The sequence below is a fragment of the Cricetulus griseus genome, chromosome 6 (genome assembly GCF_003668045.3).
Source record: "Cricetulus griseus strain 17A/GY chromosome 6, alternate assembly CriGri-PICRH-1.0, whole genome shotgun sequence".
NCBI classification, from domain to species: Eukaryota; Metazoa; Chordata; class Mammalia; order Rodentia; family Cricetidae; genus Cricetulus; species Cricetulus griseus.
In genome coordinates, this window is record NC_048599.1 from 125,456,350 (window position 1) to 125,479,180 (window position 22,831).

General features: G+C 40.1%; 1 pseudogene; it reads left to right on the top strand.

Annotated features, from left to right (window-relative positions):
* Positions 1-18,410: 18,410 nt before the first annotated feature.
* Positions 18,411-22,831, top strand: part of LOC100751182 — a 38,940-nt pseudogene continuing 34,519 nt past the window's right edge.

Consider the following 22,831-nt stretch of genomic DNA (forward strand, 5'->3'; position numbering starts at 1 on the left):
TCAAAAACGTTCACGGGGTTGAAAAAAAAAAAAAAAGAGGCACAACAATTAAAAAAAAAAATGTACCACGGGGAAAAAACCGCCACACACACGCACAACACGAAACCAAACAACGAAAAGCCAACAACAACAAAAGCGGGTTGAAATCACTGTCAAAATCACTGTCAGCTCCTCTCGCCTCTAGCGTCTCTGCGAACAAAACGCCTAGCTGAGGCGACGAGGCGGCGGCGGCGGCGGCGCCTGCAGCCGCCCGGACGGTCCGGGAGCCGAGCTGCTCCGACGTCCGGACCGACCTTCAACCCGGACACCCAACGTCCGCGGACCACGGTAGCCGAGCTTGCGGCGGTGGCGGCGCGAGGCGGCGGTGGGAGACGGCGGCGGGAGACGGTGGTGCAGGAGGCGGCCAAGTTCTGGTCCAAGCTGTGGCTCCGGCTCCCGGCTCCCGGCTCGGCCGCGTTTTCGGTCTCCTGGCCTCCGCCAGCCCCGCCCCCTACACTTCCGGTTCCGGCCCGAAGCTGGAAGCCAGGCGCGGCGGAGAAACGCTCGGCGGCGGTGGCGGCGGGAGCGGCGGCAGGGCGCAGCGCGCGTGCCGGCGGCGAGCGCGAGGAGATTGCCCGGGAGGCGGGGCGAGCCGGAGGGGCGGGGCTGGAGCCGGAGCCCGAGCTGGAGCGCGCTCTGCGAGGCCTGCGGGACCGGAGACCGAGCTGCCGGGACGGCCGGCCCTGCTGGTCCCGACCGAGGCCCGAGGGCGCTCCTGTGCCCTCCTGGGCGCGATAGCCGTAGCGACCGAACGGGATGAGCGACGCCGAGGCCGACTGCGGCGCCCAGGCTTTCCTCTGGGGGACGCCGAGGCCGCGCCGAGCTGCTCCGAGTGGGCGGGAGCCGCACCCGCTGCTGCCCGAGCGAGCTAGGTGCTAGCGAGGCGGCCGCGCCCCGGCCACCACCGAGGCCTCCCAGCGTTTGTCTTTGGGCTACAAGAGAAAAAAAGCAGGAAGGGCTGTCCGCCAGGTCGGGACACCCTCGCCAGATAGCACGATGTACGTTTCGAATCCTTTCCACCATACCTTGTATACACAAAGCATTGTGTTGCAAACAGGTCTGCTCCTAATTGGTTTGAAAATCTTATTAGGCTTGAAGTGAAAACTGCACATTTCGATCCATGTATTAGACGGTCAGAGAAGTGGGCGTTATCAATTCTTAGCCTCTTGTGAGACCTCGTAAGACTTGTTTACAGGGTGCCCAGTTAATCACCGAAACAAATCCAAAATGTTAAAATGTGACCCCTTCCAACAGAAGCTCAGCTATTTGGGGATATTAGAAGTTAGTTATAGCGTGCCAAGAATGACTGATAGAGTCAATAGGTCCATCATTTACTACATTTCGTAAACTAAAGGGGGATATCTTGTCCTTTTCCCCACTTTATCCCAGCACCTAAAGAATCTGACAGGAATGCTTCCTTGGTAAATAGGAAAATACTTACCTTTTTTCTTAATACAATAACCTCTGTGTACTATACAGTGTTTGGAGATATTTTTATTAAAAAGGAAGCAACTGTAGGATGAGTAATGTTTTAGTGTGCACTGATTCCCACATTTTTCCACAAACTCAAGCTTTCTCACTTGCATTTATGTTTTCTTTTTCTCTTCCTATAAACTACTCTATATTTCTGTCTATTAAGTACATCCTATAATTATCTGCCTATTTCTACAACTTGTCAGGGTTAATAATCATTGTGGTTCTTTAAACTCTCTCCAAGATTTCCAGTTCTCAAGCCCTGCTCAGAATTTGATGGTATTATGCAACAAAATCCCAAATTGGTCTTCAAGATGCCTCAGTAATCTCATGTAGTTCTGCACACATTTTGAGCTGGCCGAAAATTAAGAGTTGCCACTAACAGTTCTGAAATGGAAGGGTGTGTTTGCTTTAGAACCAACTGCCCTCAATTCTTTCAGGGATTTGATAGATCAGGCCCTACTGTTGTCTTATGACTTGAATATTTCTTGATTGCTAAAACCAGAGCAAGTGAAATAACAATAGTTGCAAATATAGTATCTTGCCCTCTAATTTGCTATTATGAGTGAACATAAAATTATTTTCTATAGTAATAAAGAAGAACGTAGAGACAAATTCATAACCGAACATTCCTTTCTAACAAAACGTTAACATCATGAGAAAAATTACTGACATCCAGTAACAATAGCTATGCATTCTGTTCTAAATGTGCTTAGGGGAGGTGTGGGGGCAGGGTAACTTTGAACTCCCTAGATAGCCTAAGATGGCCCTGAACTTTTGATCCTCCTGCCTCTACTTTGTAATTGCTGGAAATATGGAAGTACACAACCATGCTGTGTTTATGTGGTGCTGGGAGTTCAATCCAGAACCTCATGCATGCTCAGCAAGCAATTGAGTTCCATCCTGAGCCTAGAATGTGCATTTTTTAAATCCAGAAATAATAGCTTAAAAAGAGTGTTTGTAATGCCCACTACAGTTCCAAAGCTCACACTGAAGACAGAAGTAGCTGAAACTATTAAGTCTGCCCTTCTTTCCTCTGTATTTTTTAATACTTTTTTTTGACAGGTTTCTACAAATACAATGTGTTTTGCTGATACCCACCCCTAAGGCTCCCCTCCCACTTCTCCTAGGGCCCCTTACTAAATGACTATCCTATATTCACGTCTTTTTTTTAATATAGCCTACTGAGTCCAATTACCACTGCCTGCATTAACATGAGCAGTCTACCAGTAGTCGCATCCCTGAAGAAAAATGCCCCCCCTCTTTACAGAATCTAATAGCTTCTCAACTTAGGCCTCATGAGTCTCTCCCCCATCAAGCTCGAAAGTATTGCCAGACTTGGTCTGTTCGGGGTCAATGTAGCTACTGTCACTTCCACATCATGTCCAAAAGATAGTATTTCATGGCACTCCATCCTCTGGCTTCCCTGTTCCATGGTGCTCCTGGAGCTTTGTGGGGTTGACATAGATGTCCTACTTAGGGCCGAGCACCCAGCCGTCACTTTAGTACTTTGACTAATTATAAGTCTCAGCATTGACTGCTGCCAATTGCAAAGGTTGAGAGTCGAACTAATATATGGGTATAAACAAATATTTAGGTGGCAGATTGACAACATTTTTGTTTAACAAAACAACAGGAGTAGGTTGTCCCACTACAGCTTGTGTACAACCACGGGCTTTTCACTAGTTTGCAGTAGTAAGCATAATTTCTGTAGTGCTATATCTTCCTAATGCATTGACTCATGTTGTGGTGACTCCAACCATAAAATTATTGTTGTTGCTACTGTGTAACTGTAATTTTGCTATTGTTATGAGTTGTAATGTAATGTAAATATCTGTTTTCTTATGGTCTTAGGCCACCCCTCTGAAAGGGTCATTCAATCCCTAGTAGGGTCACAACTCACAGATTGAGAATCACAGCATTAATTCATTTTTGTGGGGCCAACCTCATACCCTATCAGAAAGTGGCTGATCATCCACATAATATTTATGCCATTGTTGTATTACACATCTTGCCTAGGAGATGCATTCGGAGTTCACTGTTATGTAATATCACTGATGACTTTTTGCCCCCAGTAGCCTCCAGAGCACCTTTTGGCACTGTGAAAAATAGCTGGGGAATGATATTTAGATCAGTTCCAGAGAAATCCATCTTGATTTCTCTATGTCCTATAACCAAACTGTGTTGTATCTTCAACAATAGGGTCTTTCCATCTAGTAAGAGCAACAACTATAGCCTGTATTTGGAAGAGGCTTTAGGGGCCCCCTGGTCCTGAGATTTTCATTTAAAGACCCATGTCTTCTGGGCAAAGCATTGTCCATCCCCATAGGATAGTTGGGATCAAACTTCTTTTTTTAAAAAGTGGCTGTCTGCTCCTCCTGGTTCCAAGAGAGCCTCATCTTCTTGTACAATGCCAGCCTCATCCTGAGAAACAATGGTGAAAGTCAGAATGAATAGATTTGGCCATATTGGGTGTCTTGTTACCAAGCCTGTCTTCAGTAACCACTGGTAACTTCCCCTCTAGCAAATTAGATAGTGTTGCCATCAGTGACCCCTTCACTGACCTCAAATACATGGTCTACAGGTTCCAGTATGATTCTACCCACTGCAAATGCAACAGCACTGTCAAGGCTGAGAACTGGAACCTTGTTATCAATAGGAAAGCCATCTCCATCTTCCAGGAATGAAATCGTGCCAACATCAAATGAATGATGCTGGTACCAAGTACACTATGGACTCTACTGTTGTCTGGGGCCCACTTGAAAGATGGAGTCACAAAGGTCATCATCTTTGCCCCTTCTGCACATGCCTCGATGTTTGTGATATGTGTGAACCACAAGAACTATGACAATTCACTCAAGATTGATAGCAATGCTTCTGCACCACCAACTGCTTAGTCCCCCCACTCCAGCCAACTCCACAATCCATGACAACTTTGGGATTGTGGTGTGATGGCTGCATGGCTGCCCAGAACATTTTTCCTGTATCCACCAGTGCTGCCAAGGCTGTGGGCAAGGTCATCCCAGAGCTGAATGGGAAGCTCACTGGCATGGCCTTCCATATGCTTACTCCCAATGTGTCCAACATGGATCGGGCATGTCACCTGGAGAAAGCTGTCAGGTATAATGACATCAAGAAGGTGGTGAAGCAGGAAGTAAAAGGACCACTAAAGAGCATTCTGGGCTACACTGAAGAGCAGATTGTCTAGTGAAACTCTTCCACCTATGATCCTGGCATTCCTTTGTAATGACATGTAAATGACAATTTTGTAAGGCTCATTTCCTGGCATGACAACAAATAGGGCTACAATAACAGCAGGGTGATAGATCTCATGGCCTTACTCCAAAGAGTAAGAAGCCCTGGACCATCCATCCCAGCAGAGAGAGAGGGGTGGGGGGTTTGGAGCTGAGTAGTTCCTATCCCAACTCAGCCTCCAACACTGAGCATTTCAGTTTGCAGTTTCCATCCCAGACCCCTGGAAGAAGGTGAGAGACTTAGGGTACCCTATTCTGTTAACATCAACAAAGTTCACTGCACCTGCCCCCCAAAAAACACACATATATACATGTATGTATGTATACATATGTATATATACATATACATACATTTATACATACATGGGTTTTCAAGATAGGGTTTCTCTGTGTAGCCTGTCTATCCTGGAACTCTCTCTGTAGACCAGGCTGGCTGGAACCCAGAGATCCACCTGCCTCTGCTTCCCAAGTGCGGGGATTAAAGGCGTTGTGTACCACCAACCAGCTAAAACATTTGTTTTAATTAGCTTACAAAATGTGGTTTCTATAAAACTTTTGCCTACATCCTCGGTTTTTATTATTCTCCCTCCCACCTACCCATCTCCCCATTGCCTATTCACAGACTTACTTAAGCCTTTAGTCCACATTTTCGTATCACATGTATTCTACTGTCCCCTCTTCACTTAAAGCCTCTGTCTCTCCTCCAACCATGGGAAATTACTAGCTTCCTGATTTCTGTAGACATAGGTGCTCAATATTAAATGTACAAATTAAAATTTTGAGACTAGGATCCATATATAAGAAAGAATACATACAACATTTGTTTTTTTAGCCCTTAGTTAACTTACTATAATACTTTCCAATTTTACATGTTTTCATATAAATTCTATAGTTTCATTTTTTAGGGTACAATACAATGCAATTGTTCTGATGATTATCTTAAATTGTCAACCTAGAATCACTGGGGAAGAGTTTCACTTAAGGATTGTCTACATTGGGCTGGCCTATAGACATGTCTGTGAGGGGCTTTTCTTAAACTCACTGATGTGGGAAGACCCAGATCGCTATAGGTGGTACCATTCCCTAGGTAGTCCTAAACGGGCTCAGAGTGGAGAAATCTATCAGAACACAAACAAGTAGCATGCATGCATTTGTTTTTGTCTGCTCTTGACTATGGATGCAATACAATCTGCTTTAAAGTCCCACTTCAACTTTCATCAATGAACTTAGCCAGGAATTGTAAGCAGAATAAACATTTCCTCCTCGAAGGTGATTTTTGTCAGAGTATTTTTTCACAGCAAAAAAGTGAAACTAGAACAGTTGTATATGTACCACATTTTCATTATCCATTCATCTGTTGATGAACATCTAGGTTGATTTAGCTATTGTGAATAAAATGACAGTGAACATGATTGAACAAGTATTTCTGAAGCTGGATATGGACTCCTTTGGTTGTATGTCCAGGAATGGTATAGCTGGGTTATATAGTAATTCTATTATTAGCTTTGTTAGAAACCTCCACACTGACCTACATAGTGGTTGTACTAATTTATACTCCCATCAACAGTGAATAAGCATTCTCTTTTCTCCACATTCTCAATAGTATTTGTTATTTTTCTTGATGATAGACATTCTGACTGGTGAAAGATGGAATCTCAAAGTAGTTTTTATTCAAAATTTTTTATGATGTTGAATGAATTTTTAAATGTTTATTCACCATTAGTATTTCTTTTGAGAACTCTATTCAGACCCACTTTTTTATTAAGTTTTTGTTTTCTTGCTCTTTAGTTTCTTGGTCTTTTTGTTTTGCTTTTGTTTTTATGTTTTGTATATCCTAGAGATTAATCCATTCTCAGGTATATATCTGACAAAAACTTTCATTCTGTAGGCTGATTCTTCATTTTATCAGCAGTTTCCTTTGCTATACAGAAGCTTTGTAATACCGTGGGATTCCATCTGTCAATTATTAGTCTTATTTTCTGAGTGATTGAGTCCTATTTGGAGAGTCCTTACCAATTTCTATATCTTGAAGTGTACTCCCTACATTTTTTTTTCCTCTCGTGGTTACAGAGTTTCAGATTCTTGGTCCATTTAGAGTTGAATTTTGTATGGATTGAGAGGTAAAGGTCTACTTTCATTCTGCTACATGTAGATATCCACTTTTCCCAGATTATGTTTTTGAAAAAAAAATACCTTTTCAGTGTGTATTTTGGCATCTTTGTATCTGGGTCTCTATTTTATCCCATTGATCTACATGTCTATTCTTGTGTCTGCTGCCATGCTTATTTATTACTATACAAGAACAGCATATCCTCTTGACTAATGAGCCCTCTTTCTTTTATTTAACTATTATTCTGGTGTGGTTTATTCTTTCCTGTGGCCTCATGGATGAGTTTTTCACTTTAAGGATTCCTCCAAGTATCTTCTGTAGAGCTTCTTAGGGGACATAGATTCCATATATTTCATTAATTATGACACATAACTTTGCTAGGTATAGTAGTGTTGGTTGCCAGTTTACTTCAGAACTTGAAATACATTATCCCAAGCCCTTCTGGCTTTCAGAATTCAGTTGACTAATTTTCTGTCATTCTGATGGGTCTGCCTTTGTATGTGACTTGGTGTATCTCTTTTCCTATTTTTAATATACTTTCTTTGTTTTGTAAAGTCAGTATTATAATTACAATATGACAAGGGAAAGTTCTTTTCGGGTCTAGTCTGATTATTTGAGATCACTTTTATGTCTTGGAATTGACTATTTATTTATTTATTTATTTATTTATTTATTTATTTATGAGTAAAGGAACAATATCTCTTTATATAATAGCCCTGGATATCCTGAAACTTGCTTTATAGACCAGACTGGGCTTAAACTTAAAGATCCACTTGCCACTGCCTCCTGAATGCTGGGATTAAAGGTATGTATGGCAGCATCTCTTTTCTTAATTTGGGGGATTTTACATTAGGATCGTTTTAAAATTGTTTTCTATTCTTTTACAATGATATTCTTCTGCTGTCATAATTTTGGGCTTTTCAGGCTGCCATGTGCATATTATTTTCTTCCTTCCTTCATTACTTCCCTCTGATCCTCTTTTGATTCCTTCTCTAACTGTCCCCTGTCTCCTTCCTTCTTTTTTCCTCCTTCCTTCTTTTTTTCATTTGCTTTCTTTCTTAATGGACAGTGTTTCACTAAATAACTCTTTCGGTACTCTTGCCTCTGTTTCACCAATACTAATATTACAGGCATGTAGTATCACCAAATTTCTTACATCCCTAGCTCTGAGACAGAATAGAAATCAAGTACTGTAAAGTGGGCCAAGAACCTGTGGCTGGATAGACATCTTTCTGCAATACAGAGACTCAACTGGTCAAAGTCCAAAGAATAAGTGACTGTGGTATGCTCAAACACAAATGAGACTTTTATATCACTCCCCTCCCCCCAACAACTCAAGAATCAATCAGAATTGGGGGCAAAAAGATTGTGAGAGAAAGGGGTTAGGGTGGACTATGGCCAAACTGTTTTCCAGACGGGATGTACAAATGTTCACAGTGGCTGTTGTCACCTGAAAATCACACACACACACACACACACACACACACACACACACACACACACACACACACACAATCAAGATAGCCAAACTCCCACACAGATAGGAGAGGGTTCATTAAGCCCCACCAGTAGCTGAAGAGATTGGCAAATGATGGCTGCAGAGAAGGGAGAGTTTCCTTCTGGGGCATGTTCCAAGATTGCTCATTTTTCAGTGGATGACCATTCCCTTCTGCATACACTGGCAACACTAACTGGACTCAGTAGTTTAAAAGAAGAAGACATGGAGTTGGGAGGTAGATGGAAGGGTGGAGTAAGGTAGATATGATCAAAATACATACAGACACACAGACACACATATATATTTGTCTCAAAGAATACATGAAAATTATATTTTATAAAAAGGAAGGTGGGTGCTAGAGAGAAGGCTCAATGGTTAAGAGCATTGCATAGGATCTGAATCAGATCCCATCACTCATATGGTGGCTCACAACCATCTTTCACTCCAGTTCCATTGGATTCAATGCCTCCTTCTGGCTTCTGTAGGCATCAGGCATGCATGTGGTGCACATACATATAGACAAAGCACTTCCATACATTAAATTTAAATAAAATAATTTTAAATTAAGATGCAAACAGTTTTTAATCCTATAGAAACATCCACTAAATTGAAGAACAAATACCTGAGGATGTTGGTAAAGCCTTAGTGGAAAAGGTACATCGGTTATTTTGCTGGATGGAAATGTTGTACCCATCAAATTGCATTCTAAATACTGACTTTTATTCTCATAGATTAGTGCTTACATAAGCTTTGGTAAGAAAAGCTTCTTTTTGCAGTAGGAGGTAGTTACTGCCGAGACTCACACAAGGCTAAAGTAATAAGTGACTCTTGAATACTAGATCCTAAATAAAACATCTGCATTATCCCTTCCAAAGCTCATGGAACATTGCAGAAAAGTTGAGCAGAAAGAATGTGCTAAAGAAAATGGTGAAATGTTACGGAATGCAGTCTTATGGACATGATACAGACTTTGTACTCATGAACTCAGAGCAGCTGTGACTATCTGAACAAGACCTACACATGACTGAGCACATGACCAACATTCCATCGTGGAGAAAAAGAGTCTCTCTCAAGAATCTACAGGCAGTGAATGGTTGCTGAGGGAGGGAAAGATACTTTCTTCGGTGGTATAACCACTAATGAGTTACCTGTACTCCTGAAAATAACCCTACACCCATGTTGCTACAACAACCTGGGTCAACAAAAAGAAAAGTATAATGGGGACTAGTTAAGAAGAGGAAGGGATTTAATGGGTGTTAGAAGGGAAAAGAAAGGGGAATAGAGTGTGCATCTGATCAAAATACATTGTTTATATGTATAGCATGATATATATTATTATGTACAATAATACATAATAATGATCTTTAAATTTAAAAGAAAAGGTGATGGGAGTGATGGTTTAGAAAGATTGACACTATTCAGATGTCCCATTGATTTCTTGGCAGATACTTAAGCAAATGAATTAGAAAGACAGTACCTACTCTCAAAGAAGAAAAAAAAGTGTTTTTAAGGGTTGACCAATAATAATGAAGCTGAAGACTACCTACCACTATAGTGATGGACAAATATGGCCACTGGTAATAAGTATCACACTTACATCTTGGTATACATCCTTATTTGACTTCTCTTATCACTTTTAAAGAAAGCTAACCTGAATAATACTATAGTTTTATTTTTTTAAAAAAAGGAAAAGCTTTGAGTGTGAAGAAGAAAAAACTCTGAAAATAGTAAACAGTTATGAGTGAGCACATCCTAATTTAGTGCCCTCTATTTCAAAGATTTCTATTATTTTTGATTTTTGATTATCTGTGTGTTCATGTCTGCATGTGGGTATGTGCATGTGAACACAGGGACCTGCAGAATTCAGAAGAAGGTGTCAGGCCCCCCTCCACACACACACACTGCTGGAGTCAAAGGGGGTTTGTGAGCCTCCTGCCATGGTGCTGGGAATGGAATTCTGCAAGAAGAGTACTAACTTAACTTCTGAGCTTTCTCCCTAGTCGCCATAATCAACTTTAAATTAGACTGATTTATTCGATAAGTTGAGGCCTACTTATTAAATATTTAAATCCATTCTTTTTAAGACTTCTTTTCATTGCCACTTTCTTAAATATAAGTTATTTGAAACTTTCTATAGATAAAGAACTTTAATCTTCCCAGTTCAAATGAAGACAAAATGCCAGACAAAGAAATTATCTGAATATTTTCTCCTTTTATGAGATGAGGAGAACATTTTTTTTAAACCTGTTCAGGATTAAAATTTTTAGTTATAATTGTTTAAACTACTTCTAAAGAAAGAGAATTTAAAAATGTGATTAATTGTTGTTATTTTGTGTAAAATTGATGTATGCTTTGGTCATACCACATTTTATAGTTATAAAATGCCTGTGGGCAGAAAGGAGGATTATTTTCTTTGTACTTTAATTTTTTTTTTTGTTTTCTTAGACTTAACCACACCTGTTTAAGCATGCAAATTAAAAAAGAACCACTTACTCTACTTTATTGTATTTCATTTTAACTTAAACCAGAAGAATTATAATAAGAGCAGTACTAAGGTTTTAGGGGAAACTGAACTGTACAAGTGGTTGCTATTACTTTAACTAGTAAAATATATTACAGCACCTTTATTTGTATGAAAAACCCACTTATTACTAGAGATTCTTGCAGATAAGTGATTATTTTATCTCATTGTTCAGGTGGACTAATGCAAAGGTTAAGTAGCTTGTCCATGGCCATTAACTGAATCAGTAACAGAAATGGGATTATAACTCTAAACTACTGACTCATAGCTTAGTCCAGTGAGCCATGCTGCTTCCCAAGTAGCAAGCATATTAATGGCCCCCAGAGCAGGAAACAAGGCTCTTAATGGAGCATGTCCCATCTAGAAGACCAATGTAATGAAGGGAAGATGGGGTGGAGGGTGGGGGTGGGCTATTTAGAAGCAAGCTGTTGTAAGTTGAAAAATAATATGAAATATGTTGCAAAGCAACAGACTGTCCTACTTATAAGCTCACTAGGATGTTGGTTTTGCGTTTTCAATTTGTGTTTAGATTTAGTACCATGGAATGACCCATATGCTAAAGAACCCACATACCTAGATCATTTAGGAATCTATTTCCCATTTGTATCTAGACTAATCATTCAAGAATGGCACTTATATAAATATTACTTGATACTTGAAAATGTGATTTCTTGGTTTTATCAATCTTATTTCAAGTACAGCCAAGTGCGTACTTCTCTTTACTCGGTTTTGTTGGGATTATTCCTCATAGTTTGCTCAGTCTGCTTGTTTACTTCCTTTCTTTCTCTGTCTCTCTTTCTCTCTGTCTCTCTTGCATTTATAATATAATTACAACGTTTATCCTTTTATCCCCTCCCTACAGACCCTCCCAACTATCCATCCCCACTCTCTTTCAAATTTGTGGCCTCCTTTTTTTAAGAAAAAAAAACGTTAATTGCATTGTGTGCATACATGAATATCTATGAACATCTATATTCCTATATATGAACTGTTTGCTTCGTATAATGTTGCCTGTATGTATGTTTTTAGGGCTCGTTGTTTGGCACTGGACAACCAATTGGTATGCTCTTCCTTGAGGAAGACCACCTCTCCCACTTCCAGGTTTCCTTAGTTAACACTGTACTTTTAATACAACTATTGAAGTCCATATTTACCTATGCTTTTTTTTTTTGCCTTGGCATTTGCAAATCCTTGACATAGTCAACAGAAGAGAAAGAGCAGAAATGTATGTTTATGGATATTTCACTGGGTTAGAGAGAGATAGATGGAAAAGTTTCTGCACCCCCAAGCCTCTCCACTGATGCATTGGTCCAAATCAGACTAAATCAAACTGAATTAGAAAAGGCCCAGGTTTAATGGATAAGATACACCCAGATGATTTTCCAACCACCTAGAGAAGAGTCAGGGAAGAAAGACCAAAAAACCATGTGTCTGTTTTCTGAGGGGCAGTTTAAATATCCTGTGGGAATGGTCTTGAGCATCTCTGGAGGAAGGGTCGTCATTTGGTTGGCTTTCTGAGATGCAGCAGGATGTGGAAAGAGATGGGGGAGGGGGGTTGAGATGGAACTTCCACCAGAATATTCCTTACTCTTTGGGTATGTGGATGTCAGGGGCTGGGGTGGAGCTTCCACCAGAACATAGATGTTGGAGTTTGGCACTGCTGATGGGATTTGGAGCTGAGCAAGAAAATAATTTGATAAAGAGCTGAGCCAAGACTTTGAAGAAAGCATGACAAGAAGTGAGAATTTGGAAACCACCATGGAGGGAGAGCCCAAATAAGCACCTTGGGCCCTCAAAGAAAAACCCAAGAAGACTATTCATAAAAAGGTTAAGATTTAAGATTTAGGACAAACTGGGAGTTCAACATTAAAAAAGAAATCTGAAATCCAGTTTTAATTGGAAGAATATCAGAAGTCCATACAGCATATGACTGCTTGAGCAAGGTAAAGCCTTTTGGGAGAAAGGGAACTTCATGCAATCTCTACAATTTTTTCATAACATCAAGAATTCAATTAAACAATTACTGGGCATTTAAAAAGAGGACAAATGGTAATGCTAGAACCTAAAATTACAAGAAGTAAAATGAATTTTAAAATGGATTTCTAATAAGTTAGGAACACCAGAAAAAAATGATAATGAATTAAGGGAAAGGGAAACCTGCAGAAATTATTCAAATTCTTGCACAGACAACACAAAGGATAGAAATATAGAATGAATGGATAATAAAAGGTAAAAGAGAAGACTAGATCAAGGTTTAAACTATTTAGAGTCCCAACATGATGGGAGAGCATATATCAAACAAAAGCAACACTTGCAAAGCTATTGGTAACAAAGTTCACAGGGCTGATGATAGAAAAGTTAAAAAGCTTTACAAAGTACGTGTTCATAAATTTAATGAAATTACATCCAGACAACTATTTTAAATATATTTAAAGCAATGGTAAAAATACTGAAAGTAGTCAAAGAAAATATACATATTACTTTCAAAGGAATAAAAATAAGATTTAGTGTTAAATTTTCAGCAGAGAGTATAGAATTTAGAAGACAATGGAATATCTTTGAAGTTCTTAGAGAATACAATTCCAAGGAAGAACTTCATGCTCAGAAAGATATCCATCAGAAAGGAATAGTAAGGTTTTCAGAAGAATAAAAGCAGAGAGAATGTATTGTTATTCAATTTACACTAGGATCTAAGGGGAGTTATGGTTTGTTTTATTTTTTGGATTAAATGAGGAATTGTGAGGTAAGATTAATAACTCCGGAAAGCTAAATATGTGATTAAATCTAAGCATGAGCAATAGCAGCAATTTTGTGGAGTTTGTAAGTGAATGTGTCAGGATAGGGAAAATGGATCAGTGAATAATGTGCTTGCCATACAAGCATAAGGACCCAAGTTTTACCCCCCAGAAACCATGGAAAAAAACTGCTGCATACTGTAGCACATGTTTGTAATCCCAGAGCTGGACAGACAGAGACATGTTGACTCCTGGGGCTCCCTGGCTGGCTGGCCTAGCCTTATTGGAGATCTTTAGTGAAATACTCTGCTTCAAAAGAAAGAAAGGAAAGAAAGAAAGAAAGAAAGAAAGAAAGAAAGAAAGAAAGAAAGAGACAGAGAGAGACAGAAAGAAAAGATAGAAAAAGAAAGAAAGAGGAAGGAAGGAAGGAAGGAAGGAAGGAAGGAAGGAAGGAAGGAAGAAAGAAAGAAAGAAAAAAAGAAAAGAAAGAAAGGAAGAAGAAAAAGAAAGAAGGTTTGTCTTTAGGGTCCATGACCTATCTAGTCTCATGTTGTTGGCCATTTTAGCAGTGACGGGTGTGTGTTCCATCTTATGGAGTAAGCCTTAAATCCAATCAAAAAAGTGATTGGTTACTCTTATAGCATTTGTGCCAGTGTTGCACCAGGATAGCTTGCAAGCAAGTCACTGTTAGAGGTCAGAGGGTTTGTAGCTGGGTGATATTGGTGATTAGATTTTTTGTGATTTTTTTAGTTTGTTTTGACTTTTGTGTTTTATTTTGAGAAATAAAAGAGAGAGGAGAGAGAGAAAAGTTGAGTGAGTAGGGAGGTGAGAAGGATCTGGAAGGAGTTAGGGGAGGGGAAATATGATCAAAATATGTCAAATGAGAATTTAATTGTTAAAATAACCCAAGGTGGATAGCTCCTGAAGAACAACTGGGGTCAATCTCTGGCCCCCCATGCATGCACACATACATGCACCACACATACAGGTTAATCTTCACACATATAGATACAATACATGTAGAGCTAACATATATGAAAACAATATTTTTAAAGTAAAAAGAGAATGTTATGGTTTAGACTTTATAACAAAGCAACATATACTGAGTTACTTTAACAAAACCTAATCACCATTCTTAACAATTCTAGATGTTGACAAGCCTAAGGTCAAAGACACTAGAAAAGTCTGGTCCTAATGATGATCTACTTACTGACTAGCAATGGTCAGGTTTCACTTTGCCTCACATCAGGAACAACAAATGAGACAGCTCCAGTCTCTTATAAAGTCTCTGGTCCTATCGTGGCACCTCTTCCTCATATCTAAACCTAGCCACTACTCAAAGGACTCAGCTTCAAACCTCATCACATTAGAAGTTTGAGCTTTAGTATTTGGATTTGAGGATAAAAGGATTCAATTCAGTTCATAACAGTAAGTAGAAGTAGTTCAATTCCAAGAGAGGTGACTGAGGTGGACTGTAACAAGCAGAGCATAATGTTGGTATGTATTATTTTAGGATAATCAATATGGTAATTAAAATATATAACCAACAATTCACCAGTTGTAACAAGCTAAAATACTTTATTACTCAAATGGACAGGTAGAGAGACAAAGAATAGGTCTTAAACTAGGAAACATAAAAAAAGCACAATTGCACTCAAATGCAGCAATGTTTACATTAAATAGGTTAATTCTCAGATTAAATGAAAACAATGGTCAGAGTCAGCAAGAAAAGCAATATGCAACCATTTGTTGCTTATGAGAGATGCACTTTAAAGATAAGGACTCTTCAGAGGTTGAAAGTAATAACATGAAGTAATAATGTTAAGCCATAACCAGACCTAATGCACAGTACTGTTCTGTGAACACATAAGGAGAACATGAATTCTGTTGCTTTAGATAGAGAGTACTGAGAAGTCTGTTTGATCTAGTTAGTCTGCTATTCTAGCCTTCTATGTTCTTGTTAATCTTTTTCCATTTTTTTCTATCCACTGCTTAACGTGATGGACAGATGAATGGTCCTAACCATTATTTTTAGTGGTCTATTTCTTTCTTAAATTCTGTTGTCTTTTATTCCATGCAGCCTTAGTTCTGCTGCTAGGTGCATATATGTTTATAGCTCTAGGACCTTCTGAAAGATTCACACATTTCTTGCTCTAAAATGTCTTTTTTTTCTCTCTCTCCAGTTGCCATTTGCCTTCAATTCTATTTCATTTGATATTAGTATAGCCAGTGTTCATCTCTTTTACTTACCAGATGGTGTTGACTATATTATCCAAGGAAATTTTCCTATCCTTTGCTTTCAGCTTCTTTTTTTCTTTGAATATAAAGTGTATTTAATAGACTGTATATAGGTGCATCATGTTTTTTAAAATCCACCTACCAATCTCTGACTTTTGACTCTAGTGGTTGATCTGCATACACTTTATGCCAACTGGTAATGTAGGATTTGTATCTGTCATTTTGCTATTCATATTCTATATATCATGTTTTGTTCCTCAATCACTGTTTCCTTTTATATTGGCTATTTCCAACATACCATTTGAATTCCCTTATTGCTTCTTTCATGATATTATTTTCAGTTTTATTTAACTGGTTGCAGTGGAGATTGCAACTAACATATTCACTTAAAGTAATGTACCTCAGGGCCTGGCAAGAGGACTCAGCACTAAACGTGCTGGCTGACAAGCCTGACGACCATAGTTTGTATCCCTAAGACCCACATGATGGAAAGAGAGAACTGACTCCTGCAAATTGTCCTGAGACTTTTACACACACAAAGTAAGTAAAGAAACATAAATTAATGACAATGTGTGTTAGATTATAGCACCCTAATTTCAATAGTGAACCAACACTTTTTTATAGCTATATTATTCCTCCTCCTCCACCTTAGTGCTATTATCATAAGAATTATATTTCATATATGAAAGTCCATCAATGGAGTTCCATGGTTATTGTTTTATGCTTTTGCCTTTTAAATCATATAGAAGGAAAAGAAAATCCATTTTCCTTGTTATTTTTTTTCCACAGTCCCATTGCTATTGTCTTGACATTAACATATATTCATCAAACTTTGGGTTTATTGAGTTTCCTGTGGATTAATATTCCTCTTAAAATATGGTAAACATTTGTTCATTATTTTTTTAAATTACAAATTTATTTATTTCCTTATGTATTGTGCTTGTGTGTGGTTGTGGTGGTAGTGGTATATGATGTGGTGTGGTGGTGGTGTGTGTTAAGAGAAGAGGAACATGGTTAATGGCTGACCGCCATGACCGGTCGCCATAGAGAGGCAGAGAGAGCATAAAGAGACAGAGAGAAGAGAAGAGCAGAAGCAGAGAGAAGAGGAGAGAGAGAAGGGTAGAGAGAGCAGAGAGAAAGAGCATAAATGGGCAGGGATTAAAGGGATCCTCTGCACCTGTGTGCAGACTTAGTTCCCATGGAACCCTGGGCTGACCAGGGTACTACCTCAGGGGCAGTCCAGCATAATGCCTGAACCTTTCAGTGTGTGTGTGTGGTACTGTAGGAGAAACTCCCCACCAGCCTACTCAAGCCTCAGTCACCCTGCCCAGGTGCCCAGGCAGGTCTGCATGAGCGAGAGTGGAAGGCACTTTCTCCCTGAGCCAAGCCTGCCTCTATGCCCAGAGACTGCTGATGAAGAGACACCTGACCAGAGACACCAATGAGGAAAGGACAACACAATAGAGTCAGCAATCTGAGCCAATAGGAGGGGGTATAAAGGCAGGTCTAACTTCCTTAATAAATGAATCTGCAGCATGCTCTGCTATTGATTTCCAGTGCCTAAATGATTGGTGCTGTGTCTTCTCACATCCCTCTTCCAAGGGGTGAGCAAGCAGGGTATCCTGCAACACGGTGTGTTTGTGTGGTGTGCGTAGAATGTGGTGTATGGGGTGGTGTACTGTATGTGAGTGTTTGTGTATGTGTGTCTTTGTAGTGTGTATGCATGCACTGGGCATGCCTTTGATACTCTAGTGTTTTTTGTGCCTTCATCACTATAATTAGCATAGTAAAAAAATGCCTTTTAGACATGTAAAAATAGTTTAGTTAGGAACCCCACTACACCCAAGGCTGCAACTGAACCCAGTGACATCACTCATTCAAGATAAACAGACACAGTTCTAGAACCCGTGACACACACAGGACAGTATATAAGCAGAGACCAAGAAGAGTGTTCTGTTCTGCACATCCGGAGAGAGGCCACATTGATGTGCCCTGCAGCTGCAGTCTCCTGAGGATCCTGACCCTCGACTCAGAGACTTCTGTTAGAGACTGGACCTGACTTTCAGCTAAGATACACCATGCAGGTATCTCCTTGGGGAGACAGGCTTAAGACCATAGTTAGGAATTTAGAGTATGAACCTAGTATGATGACCATCGGCATAATAAAATATAACTTTTGTTATACTCACTACGTATATGCATATCTACTTTCTTGGTGTAACACTCGATCTTCTCCTTTTGCTCGCACAGTGACTAAGTAACATAGAAGAGAGTCTGGCTAGACCTCTGTGTTTGGTTTTGTTTTTCCGGAGTGATTTGGAGCTTTACCTTGCTATCATGAACTTCTGATTCTTCAGATTTTCTTTCTAAGTGCTCCCCCTCCCTTTTCTGAAGCAATCATCAATTTATCTGACACTAATTTTGCCTTTAGGTATATATGATGTTGAACAATTTCCACTGAACAATTTTAACAAATATCCTAAGCACAGACTTCTCCTCACGGAGTGAATTCTGAATCAGATCAAGTGAAGATGTGCTGTGAATGGGACTTTTCCAGTTTGGTGCAAGCAGCTCAATTCCCATCAAGTTTGCTTGTTGGGAGCTTCGGGCCGACTGCCCTCTTCAGGGTCTCCTACAAGGGCTCCAAGTGCCAAGGTGCCTTCGTGAGATGTTGGTGAGCATAGCTGCCTTGCAGTCACCATTGGGTAAAGCCAGGACTTCTGAAGGCTAATGTGGACATTTGGCAAGGCCTATGAGAAATAGACAAATAATGCCAAAGGTTTGTACTAGCACCAAAATTGAGGGTTTCTCTGTAACAATTCCTTCTCATACTGCTGTTTATTTCCAATTGTATGAAAAAGTGAATTTTAACCATTTTTTTTACTGGTGCTCTTTCTTTTAGATGGTTGGTTTTCTGAAGCCCTTGCTTTTCTATTCTAGAAGGACTTCTGATTAGGTATCTTTCTTACAGTAGAAAAAGTGTACGTCACTAAGAAGGGGAGGTCACTGTTTCCCGCTTCAGTACTGATGAACCTCACACACACAGTGTTGAGACAAAAAGCCAAACACAAAAGAAAACATGCACTCTGGTTTCAATTTTGTGGACCTGTGCAAACAACTGCAAACTGGACCACCAGCTTCTGTGAGCAGAGGGAGTGCTGTGTAGCTTGATCAGCTCAGCATGGTAGCCCTTACCACAATTCCTCTAGAAATATATTTTGTGAACTTTTTGAGTGTTTGCATCTATAAAACTATTTCAGTGTTAAACCCAAGGCTCTTATTTAATTCTTGAATATTTTCCCTTGCAGAGTTTTGTTAAATTACTGAGAGTTTCATATTTATAGTTAAAGAAATTATGTATGACCCTTGAACATTGGAAAAATTTTCTTTTAATAGCATTGCCATTAATAATAAAATTATATGTCCACAGTGCCTTATAGTTTTTAAAAGTGCCTTAATATGATTTTATCTGTACAACTCTTGAATCTCAAATGTATTTTCCAAATGACAAAACTCATATAGAATCACAGAATTTATGAAGAATGAAGATTGTCTTATTTTTACATGTCTCAAAACTTTTATTATAGGTTTCTTCCATATTAAATCACTATGGTAGTTTATTCAGAATACTGCGAGTCACCAATTTATCAAAATTAGATGCATGCCCAAAACTCTAGAATTCTTTGCTAAGTAATTCATAGGTGGTATTAAACCGTGTTTACTGAAGGATCTTAGATCTTAGGATTCTAGTGTTGGCAAAACAAACAAACAAACAAGCAAACATTCTTCTTTCGGTCTTGGTGAGAAATGTGTTTGTCATTCCAACTCCAGCATTATTTTAGATGTGATTTTCAGTGCACATTCATCAAATACCACATAGCTTATAAGATAGTTATTGTCTCTTAGGGGCCTGCTCTTTTCTGAAGGGAAATGTGGGGGGGAATGGACCTGGGAGAGGTTAGGGAGGCTGGGAGGAGAGAAGGGGGGGGGAAACTGTAGTCAGGATATATTTAACAATTCCTCCTAGACTACTAGTTAAATGGAGCATGATGGGTCACAGTTCTAGAGCTGTTTTCAAGGTATCTGAGGAAGTCCCAGCTGGTCCCCGCCCTGCTGCTGCTGGGTCCTGACCCCGACCCCAGTGGACTTCTGCCACTGAGGCCCAGACCACACAAGCCATAAAGAGTGAGCGACCCACCTGCCAGTGGAACTTAAAGTCCTCCTAGAATCTGTGCCCTGGAACCCTTCCCCAGGCCCACACCATCCAAGCTTTGTCCCTGGCCCTGCTGCTGCTGGGCCCTGCCCCTAAACTCAGCGGTCTTCCACCACTGAGGTACAGACTATACCAGCCACAATTGGTGAGTAACCCTCCTGTCCTGTGGCCTGTCCCCTCCCACCTTAGCACCAGCACCACTGCTGCAACTCTGGAGGAATCCCACTGCTCTGCTGCCACTTTCAGTAGTGGAAGAGCAAGTGAGTTATCTACCTGCCAACTGGACTGCTGCCACCCTTAGATTCTGCTTTTATAAGGCTCACAGTGCTGCCCAATCCCTCATACTTCATCCTCCTCCCTGTGGTCAGCCCTTCCGCAGAACTCAAGCAGACACCACAGGCCCAGATACAGTCCACACCAGTGGGAAGAACAGCCCCATCTCAACCAGGGGCCAGATTCAGTTTCTCAGAAAATTGAGAATCAATCTACCTCGAGACCCAGCTATACCACTTTTGGACATATACCCAAAAGATGCTCAATCATACCACAAGGACACTTGCTCAATTATATTCATAGCAGCTTTATAATAGCCAGAACCTGGAAACAACCTAGATGCCCCTCAAACAAAGAGTATATAAAGAAACATTTACACAATGGAGTATTGCTTGGCTCTTAAAAACAATGACATAAGGAAATTTGAAGGCAAATAGATGGAACTATAAACAAATCATCCTGAGTGAGGTAACCCAGGCCCAGAAAGACAAAAATGGTATGTACTCACTCATAAATAGGTATTAGCTGTAAGTAAAGGATAATCATGCTATAATCCACAGACCCAGAGAAGCCAGGAAACAAGGAGGGCCCAAGGTGGAGCACATGGATCTTCCTGGGAAGGGGAAATAGAAGAGATTTCCTGGGTGGACTGAGGGCAGATGGAGATGGAAATTTAGGGGATTGGGTTGAGGGTTGGATGGAGGGGGAGAGTACTGAGATGACTGGAAAATGGGGGGGGCATTTATTTTTGGGTCAGGTAGAAACAGTGCAATGAAAACTCACATGAATCTACCAGGTTAACCCCAACTAAGACTCCTAGCAATATCACTATTGCTGATATACATAGCCTGAACTGGACATCTCCTGTGATAAGATTGGTGACTATCCTAAATTGTCACAGAGCCTTTATGTAATAACTGATGGAGACAGAACCACAGCCAAACATTAAATTAAGCTCATGGAATCCTGCTGAAGAGATGCAGGAAGGATTGTAGAAGCCAGAGGAATGAAGGACATCACAAGAAAACCAACAGAAACAATTAACCTAGCTCATAGGAACTCACAGAGTCTGAACCAACAACCAAGGAGCTTGCATGGGACTGATGTAGGCCCTCTACTTATGTGTGACAGTTGCATAGCTTGGTCTACTTATGGGACTCCTAACAATGGCTCTTGGGAACCTATTCCTCATACTGGGTCCCCTTGTCCAGCCTTCATATAAGGGCAGGTGCTTACCCTTACAGCAACTCGTTATGTCATGCTTTGTTGGTGCCCATGGAATGCCTGCCCCTTTCTGGACAGAAACAGAGGAGGAGTGAGTGGGGATGGGGTGGGGTGCAGAGGGAAGGTTGGGGAAGGAATGAGAGGAAAGGAGGGAGGGAAAACTGTGGTCTGGATGAAACATTAATTTTAAAAAGATATTTGAGGATAGTAATACTATCTATTGACTTAATCATCATTTCCATAACTTGTCTTGGCATTTCATCCATGACACCAGAATTTTCCTGAGAAACCATGAAGCATCTATAATGAACATCTATATTCCAGAAATCAGAAATGCTTTGAAATTCAAAACTTTTTTGGTCACTGACATGATGTCACAAGTGAAAAGATTCCACTGAAGGCCCAACTTACAGGTTGAGGTCAAAATGCAGACAAACTAAACAGATTGTATAGGCAAACTTTTCATCATGTATATGAAATAAAATGATTTCCATGTTTTGACTCGAGTACTTTTTCCAAGGTATCCCACTGAATATACACAAATATTCCAAACTCTGGGGAAAAATTTCAAAGTTTGCAACACTTCTCTTCTCAAGCATTTCTGATAAGTGGTATTCAGCCTGTACTGTGGTTGAGAGTTGGCCAGTGATCCATATACAGATTTTATTGCTTTTTTGTTACTTGTGATATATTTCTGATAGACTACTTGATATTGATATTCTTCCATGTTCATGTAAATATCTGTGCTGGTGAGTTTTTGTCATCTTTACACAAATTGGGGTCTTCTGGGCATTGCTTTTGTCAGACTGGCTTTTGGGACTGTCATTGGGTCATTGACTGTTGATTGATGTAGGGGAGAAAGGTAGCTGGGCAGCCATGAGAAAGTAAAGCAGGAAAATAGCGGAGCAAGCCTGAGAAGGCAGACCCAGTAATCAGTGTCCCTCCCCAGACTCTGCTCTAGTTCCTGCCTTTGGCTTCCCTTGATAATGGAGCGTAACATGTAAGCTGAGTAAACCCTTCTTCCCCGAGTTGCTTTTGCTACGGCATTTATCACAGCAACACAAAGCAATTTAAGACAATGTTGAACTTAAAAGAAAAAAAAAACATTTTTAAAAATTTATTGTGTGAGGGTGGGTGCATATGCAACATAGCATGTGTGTGGTAGTTAGGGAACTTGGAGAAACAAGTTCTCCATTTTCTGTTGGGTCCTGAGGCTAGAACTCAGGCTTGGTGGTAAATGCCTAAATCAGATT